Genomic DNA, 13,944 nt, shown 5'->3' with positions numbered 1-13,944 from the left:
TGAAAAGATCCTATTTGAAGGTGACGCAGGCCAAACTAGACTCTGGCAAAAAGTGTCAAACAGCGCCCTTTGCTGTCAGGCAAGAGCAGAAACCATAAAAAGCTTACAGCACCTGGTATTCCCAGGCGGTCTCCCATCCAAGTACCAACCAGGCCCGCCCCTGCTTAGCGTCCGAGATCGGGCGTTTTCAGGGTAGTATGGCCGTAAGCTGCCAGATCAAATGAAAAGATCCTATTTGAAGGCGACGCAGGCCAAACTAGACTCCAGCAAAAAGTGTCAAACAGCGCCCTCTGCTGTCAGGCAAGAGCAGAAACCATATAAAGCTTACAGCACCTGGTATTCCCAGGCGGTCTCCCATCCAAGTACTAACCAGGCCCGCCCCTGCTTAGCTTCCGAGATCGGACGAGATCGGGCTTTTTCAGGGTAGTATGTCCGTAAGCTGCCAGGTCAACTGAAAAGATCCTATTTGAAGGCGACGCAGGCCAAACTAGACTCCAGCAAAAAGTGTCAAACAGCGCCCTCTGCTGTCAGGAAAGAGCAGAAACCATAAAAAGCTTACAGCACCTGGTATTCCCAGGCGGTCTCCCATCCAAGCACTAACCAGGCCCGCCCCTGCTTAGCTTCCGAAATCGGACGAGATCAGGCGTTTTAAGGGTAGTATGGCCGTAAGCTGCCAGGTCAACTGAAAAGATCCTATTTGAAGGTGACGCAGGCCAAACTAGACTCCAGCAAAAAGGGTCAAACAGCGCCCTCTGCTGTCAGGCAAGAGCAGAAACCATAAAAAGCTTACAGCACCTGGTATTCCCAGGCGGTCTCCCATCCAAGTACAAACCAGGCCCGCCCCTGCTTAGCTTCCGAGATCGGACGAGATCGGGCGTTTTCAGGGTAGTATGGCCGTAAGCTGCCAGGTCAACTGAAAAGATCCTATTTGAAGGTTACGCAGGCCAAACTAGACTCTGGCAAAAAGTGTCAAACAGCGCCCTTTGCTGTCAGGCAAGAGCAGAAACCATAAAAAGCTTACAGCACCTGGTATTCCCAGGCGGTCTCCCATCCAAGTACCAACCAGGCCCGCCCCTGCTTAGCGTCCGAGATCGGGCGTTTTCAGGGTAGTATGGCCGTAAGCTGCCAGATCAAATGAAAAGATCCTATTTGAAGGCGACGCAGGCCAAACTAGACTCCAGCAAAAAGTGTCAAACAGCGCCCTCTGCTGTCAGGCAAGAGCAGAAACCATATAAAGCTTACAGCACCTGGTATTCCCAGGCGGTCTCCCATCCAAGCACTAACCAGGCCCGCCCCTGCTTAGCTTCCGAGATCGGACGAGATCAGGCGTTTTAAGGGTAGTATGGCCGTAAGCTGCCAGGTCAACTGAAAAGATCCTATTTGAAGGTGACGCAGGCCAAACTAGACTCCAGCAAAAAGGGTCAAACAGCGCCCTCTGCTGTCAGGCAAGAGCAGAAACCATAAAAAGCTTACAGCACCTGGTATTCCCAGGCGGTCTCCCATCCAAGTACAAACCAGGCCCGCCCCTGCTTAGCTTCCGAGATCGGACGAGATCGGGCGTTTTCAGGGTAGTATGGCCGTAAGCTGCCAGGTCAACTGAAAAGATCCTATTTGAAGGTGACGCAGGCCAAACTAGACTCTGGCAAAAAGTGTCAAACAGCGCCCTTTGCTGTCAGGCAAGAGCAGAAACCATAAAAAGCTTACAGCACCTGGTATTCCCAGGCGGTCTCCCATCCAAGTACCAACCAGGCCCGCCCCTGCTTAGCGTCCGAGATCGGGCGTTTTCAGGGTAGTATGGCCGTAAGCTGCCAGATCAAATGAAAAGATCCTATTTGAAGGCGACGCAGGCCAAACTAGACTCCAGCAAAAAGTGTCAAACAGCGCCCTCTGCTGTCAGGCAAGAGCAGAAACCATATAAAGCTTACAGCACCTGGTATTCCCAGGCGGTCTCCCATCCAAGTACTAACCAGGCCCGCCCCTGCTTAGCTTCCGAGATCGGACGAGATCGGGCTTTTTCAGGATAGTATGGCCGTAAGCTGCCAGATCAACTGAAAAGATCCTATTTGAAGGCGACGCAGGCCAAACTAGGCTCCAGCAAAAAGGGTCAAACAGCGCCCTCTGCTGTCAGGCAAGAGCAGAAACCATAAAAAGCTTACAGCACCTGGTATTCCCAGGCGGTCTCCCATCCAAGTACAAACCAGGCCCGCCCCTGCTTAGCTTCCGAGATCGGACGAGATCGGGCGTTTTCAGGGTAGTATGGCCGTAAGCTGCCAGGTCAACTGAAAAGATCCTATTTGAAGGTTACGCAGGCCAAACTAGACTCTGGCAAAAAGTGTCAAACAGCGCCCTCTGCTGTCAGGCAAGAGCAGAAACCATAAAAAGCTTACAGCACCTGGTATTCCCAGGCGGTCTCCCATCCAAGTACCAACCAGGCCCGCCCCTGCTTAGCGTCCGAGATCGGGCGTTTTCAGGGTAGTATGGCCGTAAGCTGCCAGATCAACTGAAAAGATCCTATTTGAAGGCGACGCAGGCCAAACTAGACTCCAGCAAAAAGTGTCAAACAGCGCCCTCTGCTGTCAGGCAAGAGCAGAAACCATATAAAGCTTACAGCACCTGGTATTCCCAGGCGGTCTCCCATCCAAGTACTAACCAGGCCCGCCCCTGCTTAGCTTCCGAGATCGGACGAGATCGGGCTTTTTCAGGGTAGTATGTCCGTAAGCTGCCAGGTCAACTGAAAAGATCCTATTTGAAGGCGACGCAGGCCAAACTAGACTCCAGCAAAAAGTGTCAAACAGCGCCCTCTGCTGTCAGGAAAGAGCAGAAACCATAAAAAGCTTACAGCACCTGGTATTCCCAGGCGGTCTCCCATCCAAGCACTAACCAGGCCCGCCCCTGCTTAGCTTCCGAAATCGGACGAGATCAGGCGTTTTAAGGGTAGTATGGCCGTAAGCTGCCAGGTCAACTGAAAAGATCCTATTTGAAGGTGACGCAGGCCAAACTAGACTCCAGCAAAAAGGGTCAAACAGCGCCCTCTGCTGTCAGGCAAGAGCAGAAACCATAAAAAGCTTACAGCACCTGGTATTCCCAGGCGGTCTCCCATCCAAGTACAAACCAGGCCCGCCCCTGCTTAGCTTCCGAGATCGGACGAGATCGGGCGTTTTCAGGGTAGTATGGCCGTAAGCTGCCAGGTCAACTGAAAAGATCCTATTTGAAGGTTACGCAGGCCAAACTAGACTCTGGCAAAAAGTGTCAAACAGCGCCCTTTGCTGTCAGGCAAGAGCAGAAACCATAAAAAGCTTACAGCACCTGGTATTCCCAGGCGGTCTCCCATCCAAGTACCAACCAGGCCCGCCCCTGCTTAGCGTCCGAGATCGGGCGTTTTCAGGGTAGTATGGCCGTAAGCTGCCAGATCAAATGAAAAGATCCTATTTGAAGGCGACGCAGGCCAAACTAGACTCCAGCAAAAAGTGTCAAACAGCGCCCTCTGCTGTCAGGCAAGAGCAGAAACCATATAAAGCTTACAGCACCTGGTATTCCCAGGCGGTCTCCCATCCAAGTACTAACCAGGCCCGCCCCTGCTTAGCTTCCGAGATCGGACGAGATCGGGCTTTTTCAGGATAGTATGGCCGTAAGCTGCCAGATCAACTGAAAAGATCCTATTTGAAGGCGACGCAGGCCAAACTAGGCTCTGGCAAAAAGTGTCAAACAGCGCCTTTTGCTGTCAGGCAAGAGCAGAAACCATAAAAAGCTTACAGCACCTGGTATTCCCAGGCGGTCTCCCATCCAAGTACTAACCAGGTCCGCCCCTGCTTAGCTTCCGAGATCGGACGAGATCGGGCTTTTTCAGGGTAGTATGTCCGTAAGCTGCCAGGTCAACTGAAAAGATCCTATTTGAAGGCGACGCAGGCCAAAGTAGACTCCAGCAAAAAGTGTCAAACAGCGCCCTCTGCTGTCAGGAAAGAGCAGAAACCATAAAAAGCTTACAGCACCTGGTATTCCCAGGCGGTCTCCCATCCAAGCACTAACCAGGCCCGCCCCTGCTTAGCTTCCGAGATCGGACGCGATCAGGCGTTTTAAGGGTAGTATGGCCGTAAGCTGCCAGGTCAACTGAAAAGATCCTATTTGAAGGTGACGCAGGCCAAACTAGACTCCAGCAAAAAGGGTCAAACAGCGCCCTCTGCTGTCAGGCAAGAGCAGAAACCATAAAAAGCTTACAGCACCTGGTATTCCCAGGCGGTCTCCCATCCAAGTACTAACCAGGCCCGCCCCTGCTTAGCTTCCGAGATCGGATGAGATCGGGCGTTTTCAGGGTAGTATGGCCGTAAGCTGCCAAGGCAACTGAAAAGATCCTATTTGAAGGCGACGCAGGCCAAACTAGACTCCAGCAAAAAGTGTCAAACAGCGCCCTCTGCTGTCAGTCAAGAGCAGAAACCATAAAAAGCTTACAGCACCTGGTATTCCCAGGCGGTCTCCCATCCAAGTACTAACCAGGCCCGCCCCTGCTTAGCTTCCGAGATCGGATGAGATCGGGCGTTTTCAGGGTAGTATGGCTGTAAGCTGCCAAGGCAACTGAAAAGATCCTATTTGAAGGCAACGCAGGCCAAACTAGACTCCAGCAAAAAGTGTCAAACAGCGCCCTTTGCTGTCAGGCAAGAGCAGAAACCATAAAAAGCTTACAGCACCTGGTATTCCCAGGCGGTCTCCCATCCAAGTACTAACCAGGCCCGCCCCTGCTTAGCGTCCGAGATCGGGCGTTTTCAGGGTAGTATGGCCGTAAGCTGCCAGATCAACTGAAAAGATCCTATTTGAAGGCGACGCAGGCCAAACTAGACTCCAGCAAAAAGTGTCAAACAGCGCCCTCTGCTGTCAGGAAAGAGCAGAAACCATAAAAAGCTTACAGCACCTGGTATTCCCAGGCGGTCTCCCATCCAAGCACTAACCAGGCCCGCCCCTGCTTAGCTTCCGAGATCGGACGAGATCAGGCGTTTTAAGGGTAGTATGGCCGTAAGCTGCCAGGTCAACTGAAAAGATCCTATTTGAAGGTGACGCAGGCCAAACTAGACTCCAGCAAAAAGGGTCAAACAGCGCCCTCTGCTGTCAGGCAAGAGCAGAAACCATAAAAAGCTTACAGCACCTGGTATTCCCAGGCGGTCTCCCATCCAAGTACTAACCAGGCCCGCCCCTGCTTAGCTTCCGAGATCGGACGAGATCGGGCGTTTTCAGGGTAGTATGGCCGTAAGCTGCCAGGTCAACTGAAAAGATCCTATTTGAAGGTGACGCAGGCCAAACTAGACTCTGGCAAAAAGTGTCAAACAGCGCCCTTTGCTGTCAGGCAAGAGCAGAAACCATAAAAAGCTTACAGCACCTGGTATTCCCAGGCGGTCTCCCATCCAAGTACCAACCAGGCCCGCCCCTGCTTAGCGTCCGAGATCGGGCGTTTTCAGGGTAGTATGGCCGTAAGCTGCCAGATCAACTGAAAAGATCCTATTTGAAGGCGACGCAGGCCAAACTAGGCTCTGGCAAAAAGTGTCAAACAGCGCCTTTTGCTGTCAGGCAAGAGCAGAAACCATAAAAAGCTTACAGCACCTGGTATTCCCAGGCGGTCTCCCATCCAAGTACTAACCAGGTCCGCCCCTGCTTAGCTTCCGAGATCGGACGAGATCGGGCTTTTTCAGGGTAGTATGTCCGTAAGCTGCCAGGTCAACTGAAAATATCCTATTTGAAGGTGACGCAGGCCAAACTAGACTCCAGCAAAAAGGGTCAAAAAGCACCCTCTGCTGTCAGGCAAGAGCAGAAACCATAAAAAGCTTACAGCACCTGGTATTCCCAGGCGGTCTCCCATCCAAGTACTAACCAGGCCCACCCCTGCTTAGCTTCCGAGATCGGACGAGATCGGGCGTTTTCAGGGTAGTATGGCCGTAAGCTGCCAGGGCAACTGAAAAGATCCTATTTGAAGGCGACGCAGGCCAAACTAGACTCCAGCAAAAAGTGTCAAACAGCGCCCTCTGCTTTCAGGCAAGAGCAGAAACCATAAAAAGCTTACAGCACCTGGTATTCCCAGGCGGTCTCCCATCCAAGTACTAACCAGGCCCGCCCCTGCTTAGCGTCCGAGATCGGGCGTTTTCAGGGTAGTATGGCCGTAAGCTGCCAGATCAACTGAAAAGATCCTATTTGAAGGCGACGCAGGCCAAACTAGACTCCAGCAAAAAGTGTCAAACAGCGCCCTCTGCTTTCAGGCAAGAGCAGAAACCATAAAAAGCTTACAGCACCTGGTATTCCCAGGCGGTCTCCCATCCAAGTACTAACCAGGCCCGCCCCTGCTTAGCTTCCGAGATCGGATGAGATCGGGCGTTTTCAGGGTAGTATGGCCGTAAGCTGCCAAGGCAACTGAAAAGATCCTATTTGAAGGCGACGCAGGCCAAACTAGACTCCAGCAAAAAGTGTCAAACAGCGCCCTCTGCTGTCAGTCAAGAGCAGAAACCATAAAAAGCTTACAGCACCTGGTATTCCCAGGCGGTCTCCCATCCAAGTACTAACCAGGCCCGCCCCTGCTTAGCTTCCGAGATCGGATGAGATCGGGCGTTTTCGGGGTAGTATGGCTGTAAGCTGCCAAGGCAACTGAAAAGATCCTATTTGAAGGCAACGCAGGCCAAACTAGACTCCAGCAAAAAGTGTCAAACAGCGCCCTTTGCTGTCAGGCAAGAGCAGAAACCATAAAAAGCTTACAGCACCTGGTATTCCCAGGCGGTCTCCCATCCAAGTACTAACCAGGCCCGCCCCTGCTTAGCGTCCGAGATCGGGCGTTTTCAGGGTAGTATGGCCGTAAGCTGCCAGATCAACTGAAAAGATCCTATTTGAAGGCGACGCAGGCCAAACTAGACTCCAGCAAAAAGTGTCAAACAGCGCCCTCTGCTGTCAGGCAAGAGCAGAAACCATAAAAAGCTTACAGCACCTGGTATTCCCAGGCGGTCTCCCATCCAAGTACTAACCAGGCCCGCCCCTGCTTAGCTTCCGAGATCGGATGAGATCGGGCGTTTTCAGGGTAGTATGGCTGTAAGCTGCCAAGGCAACTGAAAAGATCCTATTTGAAGGCGACGCAGGCCAAACTAGACTCCAGCAAAAAGTGTCAAACAGCGCCCTTTGCTGTCAGGCAAGAGCAGAAACCATAAAAAGCTTACAGCACCTGGTATTCCCAGGCGGTCTCCCATCCAAGTACTAACCAGGCCCGCCCCTGCTTAGCGTCCGAGATCGGGCGTTTTCAGGGTAGTATGGCCGTAAGCTGCCAGATCAACTGAAAAGATCCTATTTGAAGGCGACGCAGGCCAAACTAGACTCCAGCAAAAAGTGTCAAACAGCGCCCTCTGCTGTCAGGAAAGAGCAGAAACCATAAAAAGCTTACAGCACCTGGTATTCCCAGGCGGTCTCCCATCCAAGCACTAACCAGGCCCGCCCCTGCTTAGCTTCCGAGATCGGATGAGATCAGGCGTTTTAAGGGTAGTATGGCCGTAAGCTGCCAGGTCAACTGAAAAGATCCTATTTGAAGGTGACGCAGGCCAAACTAGACTCCAGCAAAAAGGGTCAAACAGCGCCCTCTGCTGTCAGGCAAGAGCAGAAACCATAAAAAGCTTACAGCACCTGGTATTCCCAGGCGGTCTCCCATCCAAGTACAAACCAGGCCCGCCCCTGCTTAGCTTCCGAGATCGGACGAGATCGGGCGTTTTCAGGGTAGTATGGCCGTAAGCTGCCAGGTCAACTGAAAAGATCCTATTTGAAGGTGACGCAGGCCAAACTAGACTCTGGCAAAAAGTGTCAAACAGCGCCCTTTGCTGTCAGGCAAGAGCAGAAACCATAAAAAGCTTACAGCACCTGGTATTCCCAGGCGGTCTCCCATCCAAGTACCAACCAGGCCCGCCCCTGCTTAGCATCCGAGATCGGGCGTTTTCAGGGTAGTATGGCCGTAAGCTGCCAGATCAAATGAAAAGATCCTATTTGAAGGCGACGCAGGCCAAACTAGACTCCAGCAAAAAGTGTCAAACAGCGCCCTCTGCTGTCAGGCAAGAGCAGAAACCATATAAAGCTTACAGCACCTGGTATTCCCAGGCGGTCTCCCATCCAAGTACTAACCAGGCCCGCCCCTGCTTAGCTTCCGAGATCGGACGAGATCGGGCTTTTTCAGGATAGTATGGCCGTAAGCTGCCAGATCAACTGAAAAGATCCTATTTGAAGGCGACGCAGGCCAAACTAGGCTCTGGCAAAAAGTGTCAAACAGCGCCTTTTGCTGTCAGGCAAGAGCAGAAACCATAAAAAGCTTACAGCACCTGGTATTCCCAGGCGGTCTCCCATCCAAGTACTAACCAGGTCCGCCCCTGCTTAGCTTCCGAGATCGGACGAGATCGGGCTTTTTCAGGGTAGTATGTCCGTAAGCTGCCAGGTCAACTGAAAAGATCCTATTTGAAGGCGACGCAGGCCAAAGTAGACTCCAGCAAAAAGTGTCAAACAGCGCCCTCTGCTGTCAGGAAAGAGCAGAAACCATAAAAAGCTTACAGCACCTGGTATTCCCAGGCGGTCTCCCATCCAAGCACTAACCAGGCCCGCCCCTGCTTAGCTTCCGAGATCGGACGCGATCAGGCGTTTTAAGGGTAGTATGGCCGTAAGCTGCCAGGTCAACTGAAAAGATCCTATTTGAAGGTGACGCAGGCCAAACTAGACTCCAGCAAAAAGGGTCAAACAGCGCCCTCTGCTGTCAGGCAAGAGCAGAAACCATAAAAAGCTTACAGCACCTGGTATTCCCAGGCGGTCTCCCATCCAAGTACTAACCAGGCCCGCCCCTGCTTAGCTTCCAAGATCGGATGAGATCGGGCGTTTTCAGGGTAGTATGGCCGTAAGCTGCCAAGGCAACTGAAAAGATCCTATTTGAAGGCGACGCAGGCCAAACTAGACTCCAGCAAAAAGTGTCAAACAGCGCCCTCTGCTGTCAGTCAAGAGCAGAAACCATAAAAAGCTTACAGCACCTGGTATTCCCAGGCGGTCTCCCATCCAAGTACTAACCAGGCCCGCCCCTGCTTAGCTTCCGAGATCGGATGAGATCGGGCGTTTTCAGGGTAGTATGGCTGTAAGCTGCCAAGGCAACTGAAAAGATCCTATTTGAAGGCAACGCAGGCCAAACTAGACTCCAGCAAAAAGTGTCAAACAGCGCCCTTTGCTGTCAGGCAAGAGCAGAAACCATAAAAAGCTTACAGCACCTGGTATTCCCAGGCGGTCTCCCATCCAAGTACTAACCAGGCCCGCCCCTGCTTAGCGTCCGAGATCGGGCGTTTTCAGGGTAGTATGGCCGTAAGCTGCCAGATCAACTGAAAAGATCCTATTTGAAGGCGACGCAGGCCAAACTAGACTCCAGCAAAAAGTGTCAAACAGCGCCCTCTGCTGTCAGGAAAGAGCAGAAACCATAAAAAGCTTACAGCACCTGGTATTCCCAGGCGGTCTCCCATCCAAGCACTAACCAGGCCCGCCCCTGCTTAGCTTCCGAGATCGGACGAGATCAGGCGTTTTAAGGGTAGTATGGCCGTAAGCTGCCAGGTCAACTGAAAAGATCCTATTTGAAGGTGACGCAGGCCAAACTAGACTCCAGCAAAAAGGGTCAAACAGCGCCCTCTGCTGTCAGGCAAGAGCAGAAACCATAAAAAGCTTACAGCACCTGGTATTCCCAGGCGGTCTCCCATCCAAGTACTAACCAGGCCCGCCCCTGCTTAGCTTCCGAGATCGGACGAGATCGGGCGTTTTCAGGGTAGTATGGCCGTAAGCTGCCAGGTCAACTGAAAAGATCCTATTTGAAGGTGACGCAGGCCAAACTAGACTCTGGCAAAAAGTGTCAAACAGCGCCCTTTGCTGTCAGGCAAGAGCAGAAACCATAAAAAGCTTACAGCACCTGGTATTCCCAGGCGGTCTCCCATCCAAGTACCAACCAGGCCCGCCCCTGCTTAGCGTCCGAGATCGGGCGTTTTCAGGGTAGTATGGCCGTAAGCTGCCAGATCAACTGAAAAGATCCTATTTGAAGGCGACGCAGGCCAAACTAGGCTCTGGCAAAAAGTGTCAAACAGCGCCTTTTGCTGTCAGGCAAGAGCAGAAACCATAAAAAGCTTACAGCACCTGGTATTCCCAGGCGGTCTCCCATCCAAGTACTAACCAGGTCCGCCCCTGCTTAGCTTCCGAGATCGGACGAGATCGGGCTTTTTCAGGGTAGTATGTCCGTAAGCTGCCAGGTCAACTGAAAATATCCTATTTGAAGGTGACGCAGGCCAAACTAGACTCCAGCAAAAAGGGTCAAAAAGCGCCCTCTGCTGTCAGGCAAGAGCAGAAACCATAAAAAGCTTACAGCACCTGGTATTCCCAGGCGGTCTCCCATCCAAGTACTAACCAGGCCCGCCCCTGCTTAGCTTCCGAGATCGGACGAGATCGGGCGTTTTCAGGGTAGTATGGCCGTAAGCTGCCAGGTCAACTGAAAAGATCCTATTTGAAGGTGACGCAGGCCAAACTAGACTCTGGCAAAAAGTGTCAAACAGCGCCCTTTGCTGTCAGGCAAGAGCAGAAACCATAAAAAGCTTACAGCACCTGGTATTCCCAGGCGGTCTCCCATCCAAGTACTAACCAGGCCCGCCCCTGCTTAGCGTCCGAGATCGGGCGTTTTCAGGGTAGTTTGGCCGTAAGCTGCCAGGTCAACTGAAAAGATCCTATTTGAAGGCGACGCAGACCAAACTCGACTCCAGCAAAAAGTGTCAAACAGCGCCCTCTGCTGTCAGGCAAGAGCAGAAACCATAAAAAGCTTACAGCACCTGGTATTCCCAGGCGGTCTCCCATCCAAGTACTAACCAGGCCCACCCCTGCTTAGCTTCCGAGATCGGACGAGATCGGGCGTTTTCAGGGTAGTATGGCCGTAAGCTGCCAGGGCAACTGAAAAGATCCTATTTGAAGGCGACGCAGGCCAAACTAGACTCCAGCAAAAAGTGTCAAACAGCGCCCTCTGCTTTCAGGCAAGAGCAGAAACCATAAAAAGCTTACAGCACCTGGTATTCCCAGGCGGTCTCCCATCCAAGTACTAACCAGGCCCGCCCCTGCTTAGCGTCCGAGATCGGGCGTTTTCAGGGTAGTATGGCCGTAAGCTGCCAGATCAACTGAAAAGATCCTATTTGAAGGCGACGCAGGCCAAACTAGACTCCAGCAAAAAGTGTCAAACAGCGCCCTCTGCTTTCAGGCAAGAGCAGAAACCATAAAAAGCTTACAGCACCTGGTATTCCCAGGCGGTCTCCCATCCAAGTACTAACCAGGCCCGCCCCTGCTTAGCTTCCGAGATCGGATGAGATCGGGCGTTTTCAGGGTAGTATGGCCGTAAGCTGCCAAGGCAACTGAAAAGATCCTATTTGAAGGCGACGCAGGCCAAACTAGACCCCAGCAAAAAGTGTCAAACAGCGCCCTCTGCTGTCAGTCAAGAGCAGAAACCATAAAAAGCTTACAGCACCTGGTATTCCCAGGCGGTCTCCCATCCAAGTACTAACCAGGCCCGCCCCTGCTTAGCTTCCGAGATCGGATGAGATCGGGCGTTTTCAGGGTAGTATGGCTGTAAGCTGCCAAGGCAACTGAAAAGATCCTATTTGAAGGCAACGCAGGCCAAACTAGACTCCAGCAAAAAGTGTCAAACAGCGCCCTTTGCTGTCAGGCAAGAGCAGAAACCATAAAAAGCTTACAGCACCTGGTATTCCCAGGCGGTCTCCCATCCAAGTACTAACCAGGCCCGCCCCTGCTTAGCGTCCGAGATCGGGCGTTTTCAGGGTAGTATGGCCGTAAGCTGCCAGATCAACTGAAAAGATCCTATTTGAAGGCGACGCAGGCCAAACTAGACTCCAGCAAAAAGTGTCAAACAGCGCCCTCTGCTGTCAGGCAAGAGCAGAAACCATAAAAAGCTTACAGCACCTGGTATTCCCAGGCGGTCTCCCATCCAAGTACTAACCAGGCCCGCCCCTGCTTAGCTTCCGAGATCGGATGAGATCGGGCGTTTTCAGGGTAGTATGGCTGTAAGCTGCCAAGGCAACTGAAAAGATCCTATTTGAAGGCGACGCAGGCCAAACTAGACTCCAGCAAAAAGTGTCAAACAGCGCCCTTTGCTGTCAGGCAAGAGCAGAAACCATAAAAAGCTTACAGCACCTGGTATTCCCAGGCGGTCTCCCATCCAAGTACTAACCAGGCCCGCCCCTGCTTAGCGTCCGAGATCGGGCGTTTTCAGGGTAGTATGGCCGTAAGCTGCCAGATCAACTGAAAAGATCCTATTTGAAGGCGACGCAGGCCAAACTAGACTCCAGCAAAAAGTGTCAAACAGCGCCCTCTGCTGTCAGGAAAGAGCAGAAACCATAAAAAGCTTACAGCACCTGGTATTCCCAGGCGGTCTCCCATCCAAGCACTAACCAGGCCCGCCCCTGCTTAGCTTCCGAGATCGGATGAGATCAGGCGTTTTAAGGGTAGTATGGCCGTAAGCTGCCAGGTCAACTGAAAAGATCCTATTTGAAGGTGACGCAGGCCAAACTAGACTCCAGCAAAAAGGGTCAAACAGCGCCCTCTGCTGTCAGGCAAGAGCAGAAACCATAAAAAGCTTACAGCACCTGGTATTCCCAGGCGGTCTCCCATCCAAGTACAAACCAGGCCCGCCCCTGCTTAGCTTCCGAGATCGGACGAGATCGGGCGTTTTCAGGGTAGTATGGCCGTAAGCTGCCAGGTCAACTGAAAAGATCCTATTTGAAGGTGACGCAGGCCAAACTAGACTCTGGCAAAAAGTGTCAAACAGCGCCCTTTGCTGTCAGGCAAGAGCAGAAACCATAAAAAGCTTACAGCACCTGGTATTCCCAGGCGGTCTCCCATCCAAGTACCAACCAGGCCCGCCCCTGCTTAGCGTCCGAGATCGGGCGTTTTCAGGGTAGTATGGCCGTAAGCTGCCAGATCAAATGAAAAGATCCTATTTGAAGGCGACGCAGGCCAAACTAGACTCCAGCAAAAAGTGTCAAACAGCGCCCTCTGCTGTCAGGCAAGAGCAGAAACCATATAAAGCTTACAGCACCTGGTATTCCCAGGCGGTCTCCCATCCAAGTACTAACCAGGCCCGCCCCTGCTTAGCTTCCGAGATCGGACGAGATCGGGCTTTTTCAGGGTAGTATGTCCGTAAGCTGCCAGGTCAACTGAAAAGATCCTATTTGAAGGCGACGCAGGCCAAACTAGACTCCAGCAAAAAGTGTCAAACAGCGCCCTCTGCTGTCAGGAAAGAGCAGAAACCATAAAAAGCTTACAGCACCTGGTATTCCCAGGCGGTCTCCCATCCAAGCACTAACCAGGCCCGCCCCTGCTTAGCTTCCGAAATCGGACGAGATCAGGCGTTTTAAGGGTAGTATGGCCGTAAGCTGCCAGGTCAACTGAAAAGATCCTATTTGAAGGTGACGCAGGCCAAACTAGACTCCAGCAAAAAGGGTCAAACAGCGCCCTCTGCTGTCAGGCAAGAGCAGAAACCATAAAAAGCTTACAGCACCTGGTATTCCCAGGCGGTCTCCCATCCAAGTACAAACCAGGCCCGCCCCTGCTTAGCTTCCGAGATCGGACGAGATCGGGCGTTTTCAGGGTAGTATGGCCGTAAGCTGCCAGGTCAACTGAAAAGATCCTATTTGAAGGTTACGCAGGCCAAACTAGACTCTGGCAAAAAGTGTCAAACAGCGCCCTTTGCTGTCAGGCAAGAGCAGAAACCATAAAAAGCTTACAGCACCTGGTATTCCCAGGCGGTCTCCCATCCAAGTACCAACCAGGCCCGCCCCTGCTTAGCGTCCGAGATCGGGCGTTTTCAGGGTAGTATGTCCGTAAGCTGCCAGGTCAACTGAAAAGATCCTATTTGAAGGCGACGCAGGCCAAAGTAGACTC

General features: G+C 52.3%; 42 non-coding genes and 19 pseudogenes across 42 annotated transcripts; all 61 read right to left on the bottom strand.

Annotated features, from left to right (window-relative positions):
• Positions 1–100: 100 nt before the first annotated feature.
• Positions 101–209, bottom strand: LOC131113269 (5S ribosomal RNA; annotated as a pseudogene).
• Positions 210–321: 112 nt separating this feature from the next.
• On the bottom strand, positions 322–440 carry LOC131117951 (5S ribosomal RNA). The gene has a single exon (XR_009125149.1). It is a non-coding gene; the product is annotated as a 5S ribosomal RNA (ribosomal RNA).
• A 112-nt stretch (positions 441–552) lies between these two features.
• On the bottom strand, positions 553–671 carry LOC131118806 (5S ribosomal RNA). Its single transcript, XR_009125956.1, has one exon. It is a non-coding gene; the product is annotated as a 5S ribosomal RNA (ribosomal RNA).
• A 112-nt stretch (positions 672–783) lies between these two features.
• On the bottom strand, positions 784–902 carry LOC131115744 (5S ribosomal RNA). Its single transcript, XR_009123016.1, has one exon. It is a non-coding gene; the product is annotated as a 5S ribosomal RNA (ribosomal RNA).
• A 112-nt stretch (positions 903–1,014) lies between these two features.
• On the bottom strand, positions 1,015–1,123 carry LOC131113268 (5S ribosomal RNA; annotated as a pseudogene).
• Positions 1,124–1,235: 112 nt separating this feature from the next.
• On the bottom strand, positions 1,236–1,354 carry LOC131118041 (5S ribosomal RNA). The gene has a single exon (XR_009125215.1). It is a non-coding gene; the product is annotated as a 5S ribosomal RNA (ribosomal RNA).
• Positions 1,355–1,466: 112 nt separating this feature from the next.
• Positions 1,467–1,585, bottom strand: LOC131115743 (5S ribosomal RNA). The gene has a single exon (XR_009123015.1). It is a non-coding gene; the product is annotated as a 5S ribosomal RNA (ribosomal RNA).
• Positions 1,586–1,697: 112 nt separating this feature from the next.
• Positions 1,698–1,806, bottom strand: LOC131113266 (5S ribosomal RNA; annotated as a pseudogene).
• A 112-nt stretch (positions 1,807–1,918) lies between these two features.
• Positions 1,919–2,037, bottom strand: LOC131117362 (5S ribosomal RNA). The gene has a single exon (XR_009124582.1). It is a non-coding gene; the product is annotated as a 5S ribosomal RNA (ribosomal RNA).
• Positions 2,038–2,149: 112 nt separating this feature from the next.
• On the bottom strand, positions 2,150–2,268 carry LOC131115742 (5S ribosomal RNA). The gene has a single exon (XR_009123014.1). It is a non-coding gene; the product is annotated as a 5S ribosomal RNA (ribosomal RNA).
• A 112-nt stretch (positions 2,269–2,380) lies between these two features.
• LOC131113265 (5S ribosomal RNA) lies at positions 2,381–2,489 on the bottom strand (annotated as a pseudogene).
• Positions 2,490–2,601: 112 nt separating this feature from the next.
• On the bottom strand, positions 2,602–2,720 carry LOC131117950 (5S ribosomal RNA). Its single transcript, XR_009125148.1, has one exon. It is a non-coding gene; the product is annotated as a 5S ribosomal RNA (ribosomal RNA).
• Positions 2,721–2,832: 112 nt separating this feature from the next.
• LOC131118805 (5S ribosomal RNA) lies at positions 2,833–2,951 on the bottom strand. Its single transcript, XR_009125955.1, has one exon. It is a non-coding gene; the product is annotated as a 5S ribosomal RNA (ribosomal RNA).
• Positions 2,952–3,063: 112 nt separating this feature from the next.
• LOC131115741 (5S ribosomal RNA) lies at positions 3,064–3,182 on the bottom strand. The gene has a single exon (XR_009123013.1). It is a non-coding gene; the product is annotated as a 5S ribosomal RNA (ribosomal RNA).
• Positions 3,183–3,294: 112 nt separating this feature from the next.
• Positions 3,295–3,403, bottom strand: LOC131113263 (5S ribosomal RNA; annotated as a pseudogene).
• A 112-nt stretch (positions 3,404–3,515) lies between these two features.
• Positions 3,516–3,634, bottom strand: LOC131117361 (5S ribosomal RNA). Its single transcript, XR_009124581.1, has one exon. It is a non-coding gene; the product is annotated as a 5S ribosomal RNA (ribosomal RNA).
• Positions 3,635–3,746: 112 nt separating this feature from the next.
• On the bottom strand, positions 3,747–3,865 carry LOC131118552 (5S ribosomal RNA). Its single transcript, XR_009125716.1, has one exon. It is a non-coding gene; the product is annotated as a 5S ribosomal RNA (ribosomal RNA).
• A 112-nt stretch (positions 3,866–3,977) lies between these two features.
• LOC131118656 (5S ribosomal RNA) lies at positions 3,978–4,096 on the bottom strand. Its single transcript, XR_009125816.1, has one exon. It is a non-coding gene; the product is annotated as a 5S ribosomal RNA (ribosomal RNA).
• A 112-nt stretch (positions 4,097–4,208) lies between these two features.
• Positions 4,209–4,327, bottom strand: LOC131113610 (5S ribosomal RNA). The gene has a single exon (XR_009121512.1). It is a non-coding gene; the product is annotated as a 5S ribosomal RNA (ribosomal RNA).
• A 112-nt stretch (positions 4,328–4,439) lies between these two features.
• LOC131116049 (5S ribosomal RNA) lies at positions 4,440–4,558 on the bottom strand. Its single transcript, XR_009123312.1, has one exon. It is a non-coding gene; the product is annotated as a 5S ribosomal RNA (ribosomal RNA).
• A 112-nt stretch (positions 4,559–4,670) lies between these two features.
• On the bottom strand, positions 4,671–4,779 carry LOC131112465 (5S ribosomal RNA; annotated as a pseudogene).
• A 112-nt stretch (positions 4,780–4,891) lies between these two features.
• Positions 4,892–5,010, bottom strand: LOC131118039 (5S ribosomal RNA). Its single transcript, XR_009125213.1, has one exon. It is a non-coding gene; the product is annotated as a 5S ribosomal RNA (ribosomal RNA).
• A 112-nt stretch (positions 5,011–5,122) lies between these two features.
• On the bottom strand, positions 5,123–5,241 carry LOC131114502 (5S ribosomal RNA). Its single transcript, XR_009121810.1, has one exon. It is a non-coding gene; the product is annotated as a 5S ribosomal RNA (ribosomal RNA).
• Positions 5,242–5,353: 112 nt separating this feature from the next.
• Positions 5,354–5,462, bottom strand: LOC131113262 (5S ribosomal RNA; annotated as a pseudogene).
• A 112-nt stretch (positions 5,463–5,574) lies between these two features.
• LOC131118551 (5S ribosomal RNA) lies at positions 5,575–5,693 on the bottom strand. Its single transcript, XR_009125715.1, has one exon. It is a non-coding gene; the product is annotated as a 5S ribosomal RNA (ribosomal RNA).
• A 112-nt stretch (positions 5,694–5,805) lies between these two features.
• LOC131115388 (5S ribosomal RNA) lies at positions 5,806–5,924 on the bottom strand. The gene has a single exon (XR_009122668.1). It is a non-coding gene; the product is annotated as a 5S ribosomal RNA (ribosomal RNA).
• Positions 5,925–6,036: 112 nt separating this feature from the next.
• Positions 6,037–6,145, bottom strand: LOC131112464 (5S ribosomal RNA; annotated as a pseudogene).
• A 112-nt stretch (positions 6,146–6,257) lies between these two features.
• LOC131113492 (5S ribosomal RNA) lies at positions 6,258–6,376 on the bottom strand. Its single transcript, XR_009121500.1, has one exon. It is a non-coding gene; the product is annotated as a 5S ribosomal RNA (ribosomal RNA).
• Positions 6,377–6,488: 112 nt separating this feature from the next.
• On the bottom strand, positions 6,489–6,607 carry LOC131115721 (5S ribosomal RNA). The gene has a single exon (XR_009122993.1). It is a non-coding gene; the product is annotated as a 5S ribosomal RNA (ribosomal RNA).
• A 112-nt stretch (positions 6,608–6,719) lies between these two features.
• Positions 6,720–6,828, bottom strand: LOC131112462 (5S ribosomal RNA; annotated as a pseudogene).
• Positions 6,829–6,940: 112 nt separating this feature from the next.
• LOC131116037 (5S ribosomal RNA) lies at positions 6,941–7,059 on the bottom strand. Its single transcript, XR_009123301.1, has one exon. It is a non-coding gene; the product is annotated as a 5S ribosomal RNA (ribosomal RNA).
• Positions 7,060–7,171: 112 nt separating this feature from the next.
• On the bottom strand, positions 7,172–7,280 carry LOC131112461 (5S ribosomal RNA; annotated as a pseudogene).
• A 112-nt stretch (positions 7,281–7,392) lies between these two features.
• On the bottom strand, positions 7,393–7,511 carry LOC131117759 (5S ribosomal RNA). Its single transcript, XR_009124967.1, has one exon. It is a non-coding gene; the product is annotated as a 5S ribosomal RNA (ribosomal RNA).
• A 112-nt stretch (positions 7,512–7,623) lies between these two features.
• On the bottom strand, positions 7,624–7,742 carry LOC131115740 (5S ribosomal RNA). Its single transcript, XR_009123012.1, has one exon. It is a non-coding gene; the product is annotated as a 5S ribosomal RNA (ribosomal RNA).
• Positions 7,743–7,854: 112 nt separating this feature from the next.
• LOC131113517 (5S ribosomal RNA) lies at positions 7,855–7,963 on the bottom strand (annotated as a pseudogene).
• A 112-nt stretch (positions 7,964–8,075) lies between these two features.
• On the bottom strand, positions 8,076–8,194 carry LOC131117360 (5S ribosomal RNA). Its single transcript, XR_009124580.1, has one exon. It is a non-coding gene; the product is annotated as a 5S ribosomal RNA (ribosomal RNA).
• A 112-nt stretch (positions 8,195–8,306) lies between these two features.
• On the bottom strand, positions 8,307–8,425 carry LOC131118550 (5S ribosomal RNA). Its single transcript, XR_009125714.1, has one exon. It is a non-coding gene; the product is annotated as a 5S ribosomal RNA (ribosomal RNA).
• Positions 8,426–8,537: 112 nt separating this feature from the next.
• LOC131118655 (5S ribosomal RNA) lies at positions 8,538–8,656 on the bottom strand. The gene has a single exon (XR_009125815.1). It is a non-coding gene; the product is annotated as a 5S ribosomal RNA (ribosomal RNA).
• A 112-nt stretch (positions 8,657–8,768) lies between these two features.
• LOC131115646 (5S ribosomal RNA) lies at positions 8,769–8,887 on the bottom strand. The gene has a single exon (XR_009122921.1). It is a non-coding gene; the product is annotated as a 5S ribosomal RNA (ribosomal RNA).
• Positions 8,888–8,999: 112 nt separating this feature from the next.
• On the bottom strand, positions 9,000–9,118 carry LOC131116026 (5S ribosomal RNA). Its single transcript, XR_009123290.1, has one exon. It is a non-coding gene; the product is annotated as a 5S ribosomal RNA (ribosomal RNA).
• A 112-nt stretch (positions 9,119–9,230) lies between these two features.
• On the bottom strand, positions 9,231–9,339 carry LOC131112460 (5S ribosomal RNA; annotated as a pseudogene).
• Positions 9,340–9,451: 112 nt separating this feature from the next.
• On the bottom strand, positions 9,452–9,570 carry LOC131118038 (5S ribosomal RNA). The gene has a single exon (XR_009125212.1). It is a non-coding gene; the product is annotated as a 5S ribosomal RNA (ribosomal RNA).
• A 112-nt stretch (positions 9,571–9,682) lies between these two features.
• LOC131114501 (5S ribosomal RNA) lies at positions 9,683–9,801 on the bottom strand. Its single transcript, XR_009121809.1, has one exon. It is a non-coding gene; the product is annotated as a 5S ribosomal RNA (ribosomal RNA).
• A 112-nt stretch (positions 9,802–9,913) lies between these two features.
• LOC131113261 (5S ribosomal RNA) lies at positions 9,914–10,022 on the bottom strand (annotated as a pseudogene).
• Positions 10,023–10,134: 112 nt separating this feature from the next.
• Positions 10,135–10,253, bottom strand: LOC131118549 (5S ribosomal RNA). The gene has a single exon (XR_009125713.1). It is a non-coding gene; the product is annotated as a 5S ribosomal RNA (ribosomal RNA).
• A 112-nt stretch (positions 10,254–10,365) lies between these two features.
• LOC131114500 (5S ribosomal RNA) lies at positions 10,366–10,484 on the bottom strand. Its single transcript, XR_009121808.1, has one exon. It is a non-coding gene; the product is annotated as a 5S ribosomal RNA (ribosomal RNA).
• A 112-nt stretch (positions 10,485–10,596) lies between these two features.
• Positions 10,597–10,705, bottom strand: LOC131113140 (5S ribosomal RNA; annotated as a pseudogene).
• A 112-nt stretch (positions 10,706–10,817) lies between these two features.
• Positions 10,818–10,936, bottom strand: LOC131115377 (5S ribosomal RNA). Its single transcript, XR_009122657.1, has one exon. It is a non-coding gene; the product is annotated as a 5S ribosomal RNA (ribosomal RNA).
• Positions 10,937–11,048: 112 nt separating this feature from the next.
• Positions 11,049–11,157, bottom strand: LOC131112459 (5S ribosomal RNA; annotated as a pseudogene).
• Positions 11,158–11,269: 112 nt separating this feature from the next.
• LOC131113376 (5S ribosomal RNA) lies at positions 11,270–11,388 on the bottom strand. The gene has a single exon (XR_009121489.1). It is a non-coding gene; the product is annotated as a 5S ribosomal RNA (ribosomal RNA).
• Positions 11,389–11,500: 112 nt separating this feature from the next.
• On the bottom strand, positions 11,501–11,619 carry LOC131116012 (5S ribosomal RNA). The gene has a single exon (XR_009123278.1). It is a non-coding gene; the product is annotated as a 5S ribosomal RNA (ribosomal RNA).
• Positions 11,620–11,731: 112 nt separating this feature from the next.
• Positions 11,732–11,840, bottom strand: LOC131112458 (5S ribosomal RNA; annotated as a pseudogene).
• A 112-nt stretch (positions 11,841–11,952) lies between these two features.
• LOC131116001 (5S ribosomal RNA) lies at positions 11,953–12,071 on the bottom strand. The gene has a single exon (XR_009123267.1). It is a non-coding gene; the product is annotated as a 5S ribosomal RNA (ribosomal RNA).
• A 112-nt stretch (positions 12,072–12,183) lies between these two features.
• On the bottom strand, positions 12,184–12,292 carry LOC131112456 (5S ribosomal RNA; annotated as a pseudogene).
• A 112-nt stretch (positions 12,293–12,404) lies between these two features.
• LOC131117758 (5S ribosomal RNA) lies at positions 12,405–12,523 on the bottom strand. Its single transcript, XR_009124966.1, has one exon. It is a non-coding gene; the product is annotated as a 5S ribosomal RNA (ribosomal RNA).
• Positions 12,524–12,635: 112 nt separating this feature from the next.
• LOC131115739 (5S ribosomal RNA) lies at positions 12,636–12,754 on the bottom strand. The gene has a single exon (XR_009123011.1). It is a non-coding gene; the product is annotated as a 5S ribosomal RNA (ribosomal RNA).
• Positions 12,755–12,866: 112 nt separating this feature from the next.
• Positions 12,867–12,975, bottom strand: LOC131113259 (5S ribosomal RNA; annotated as a pseudogene).
• Positions 12,976–13,087: 112 nt separating this feature from the next.
• LOC131117949 (5S ribosomal RNA) lies at positions 13,088–13,206 on the bottom strand. Its single transcript, XR_009125147.1, has one exon. It is a non-coding gene; the product is annotated as a 5S ribosomal RNA (ribosomal RNA).
• A 112-nt stretch (positions 13,207–13,318) lies between these two features.
• On the bottom strand, positions 13,319–13,437 carry LOC131118804 (5S ribosomal RNA). The gene has a single exon (XR_009125954.1). It is a non-coding gene; the product is annotated as a 5S ribosomal RNA (ribosomal RNA).
• A 112-nt stretch (positions 13,438–13,549) lies between these two features.
• On the bottom strand, positions 13,550–13,668 carry LOC131115738 (5S ribosomal RNA). The gene has a single exon (XR_009123010.1). It is a non-coding gene; the product is annotated as a 5S ribosomal RNA (ribosomal RNA).
• Positions 13,669–13,780: 112 nt separating this feature from the next.
• LOC131113967 (5S ribosomal RNA) lies at positions 13,781–13,889 on the bottom strand (annotated as a pseudogene).
• Between the last annotated feature and the right edge of the window lie 55 nt (positions 13,890–13,944).

This window comes from Doryrhamphus excisus, unplaced genomic scaffold, assembly GCF_030265055.1.
Source record: "Doryrhamphus excisus isolate RoL2022-K1 unplaced genomic scaffold, RoL_Dexc_1.0 HiC_scaffold_25, whole genome shotgun sequence".
NCBI lineage: Eukaryota > Metazoa > Chordata > Actinopteri > Syngnathiformes > Syngnathidae > Doryrhamphus > Doryrhamphus excisus.
Note: the sequence above shows the minus strand (reverse complement) of the source record. Positions and strands in the feature narration are given on the sequence as shown.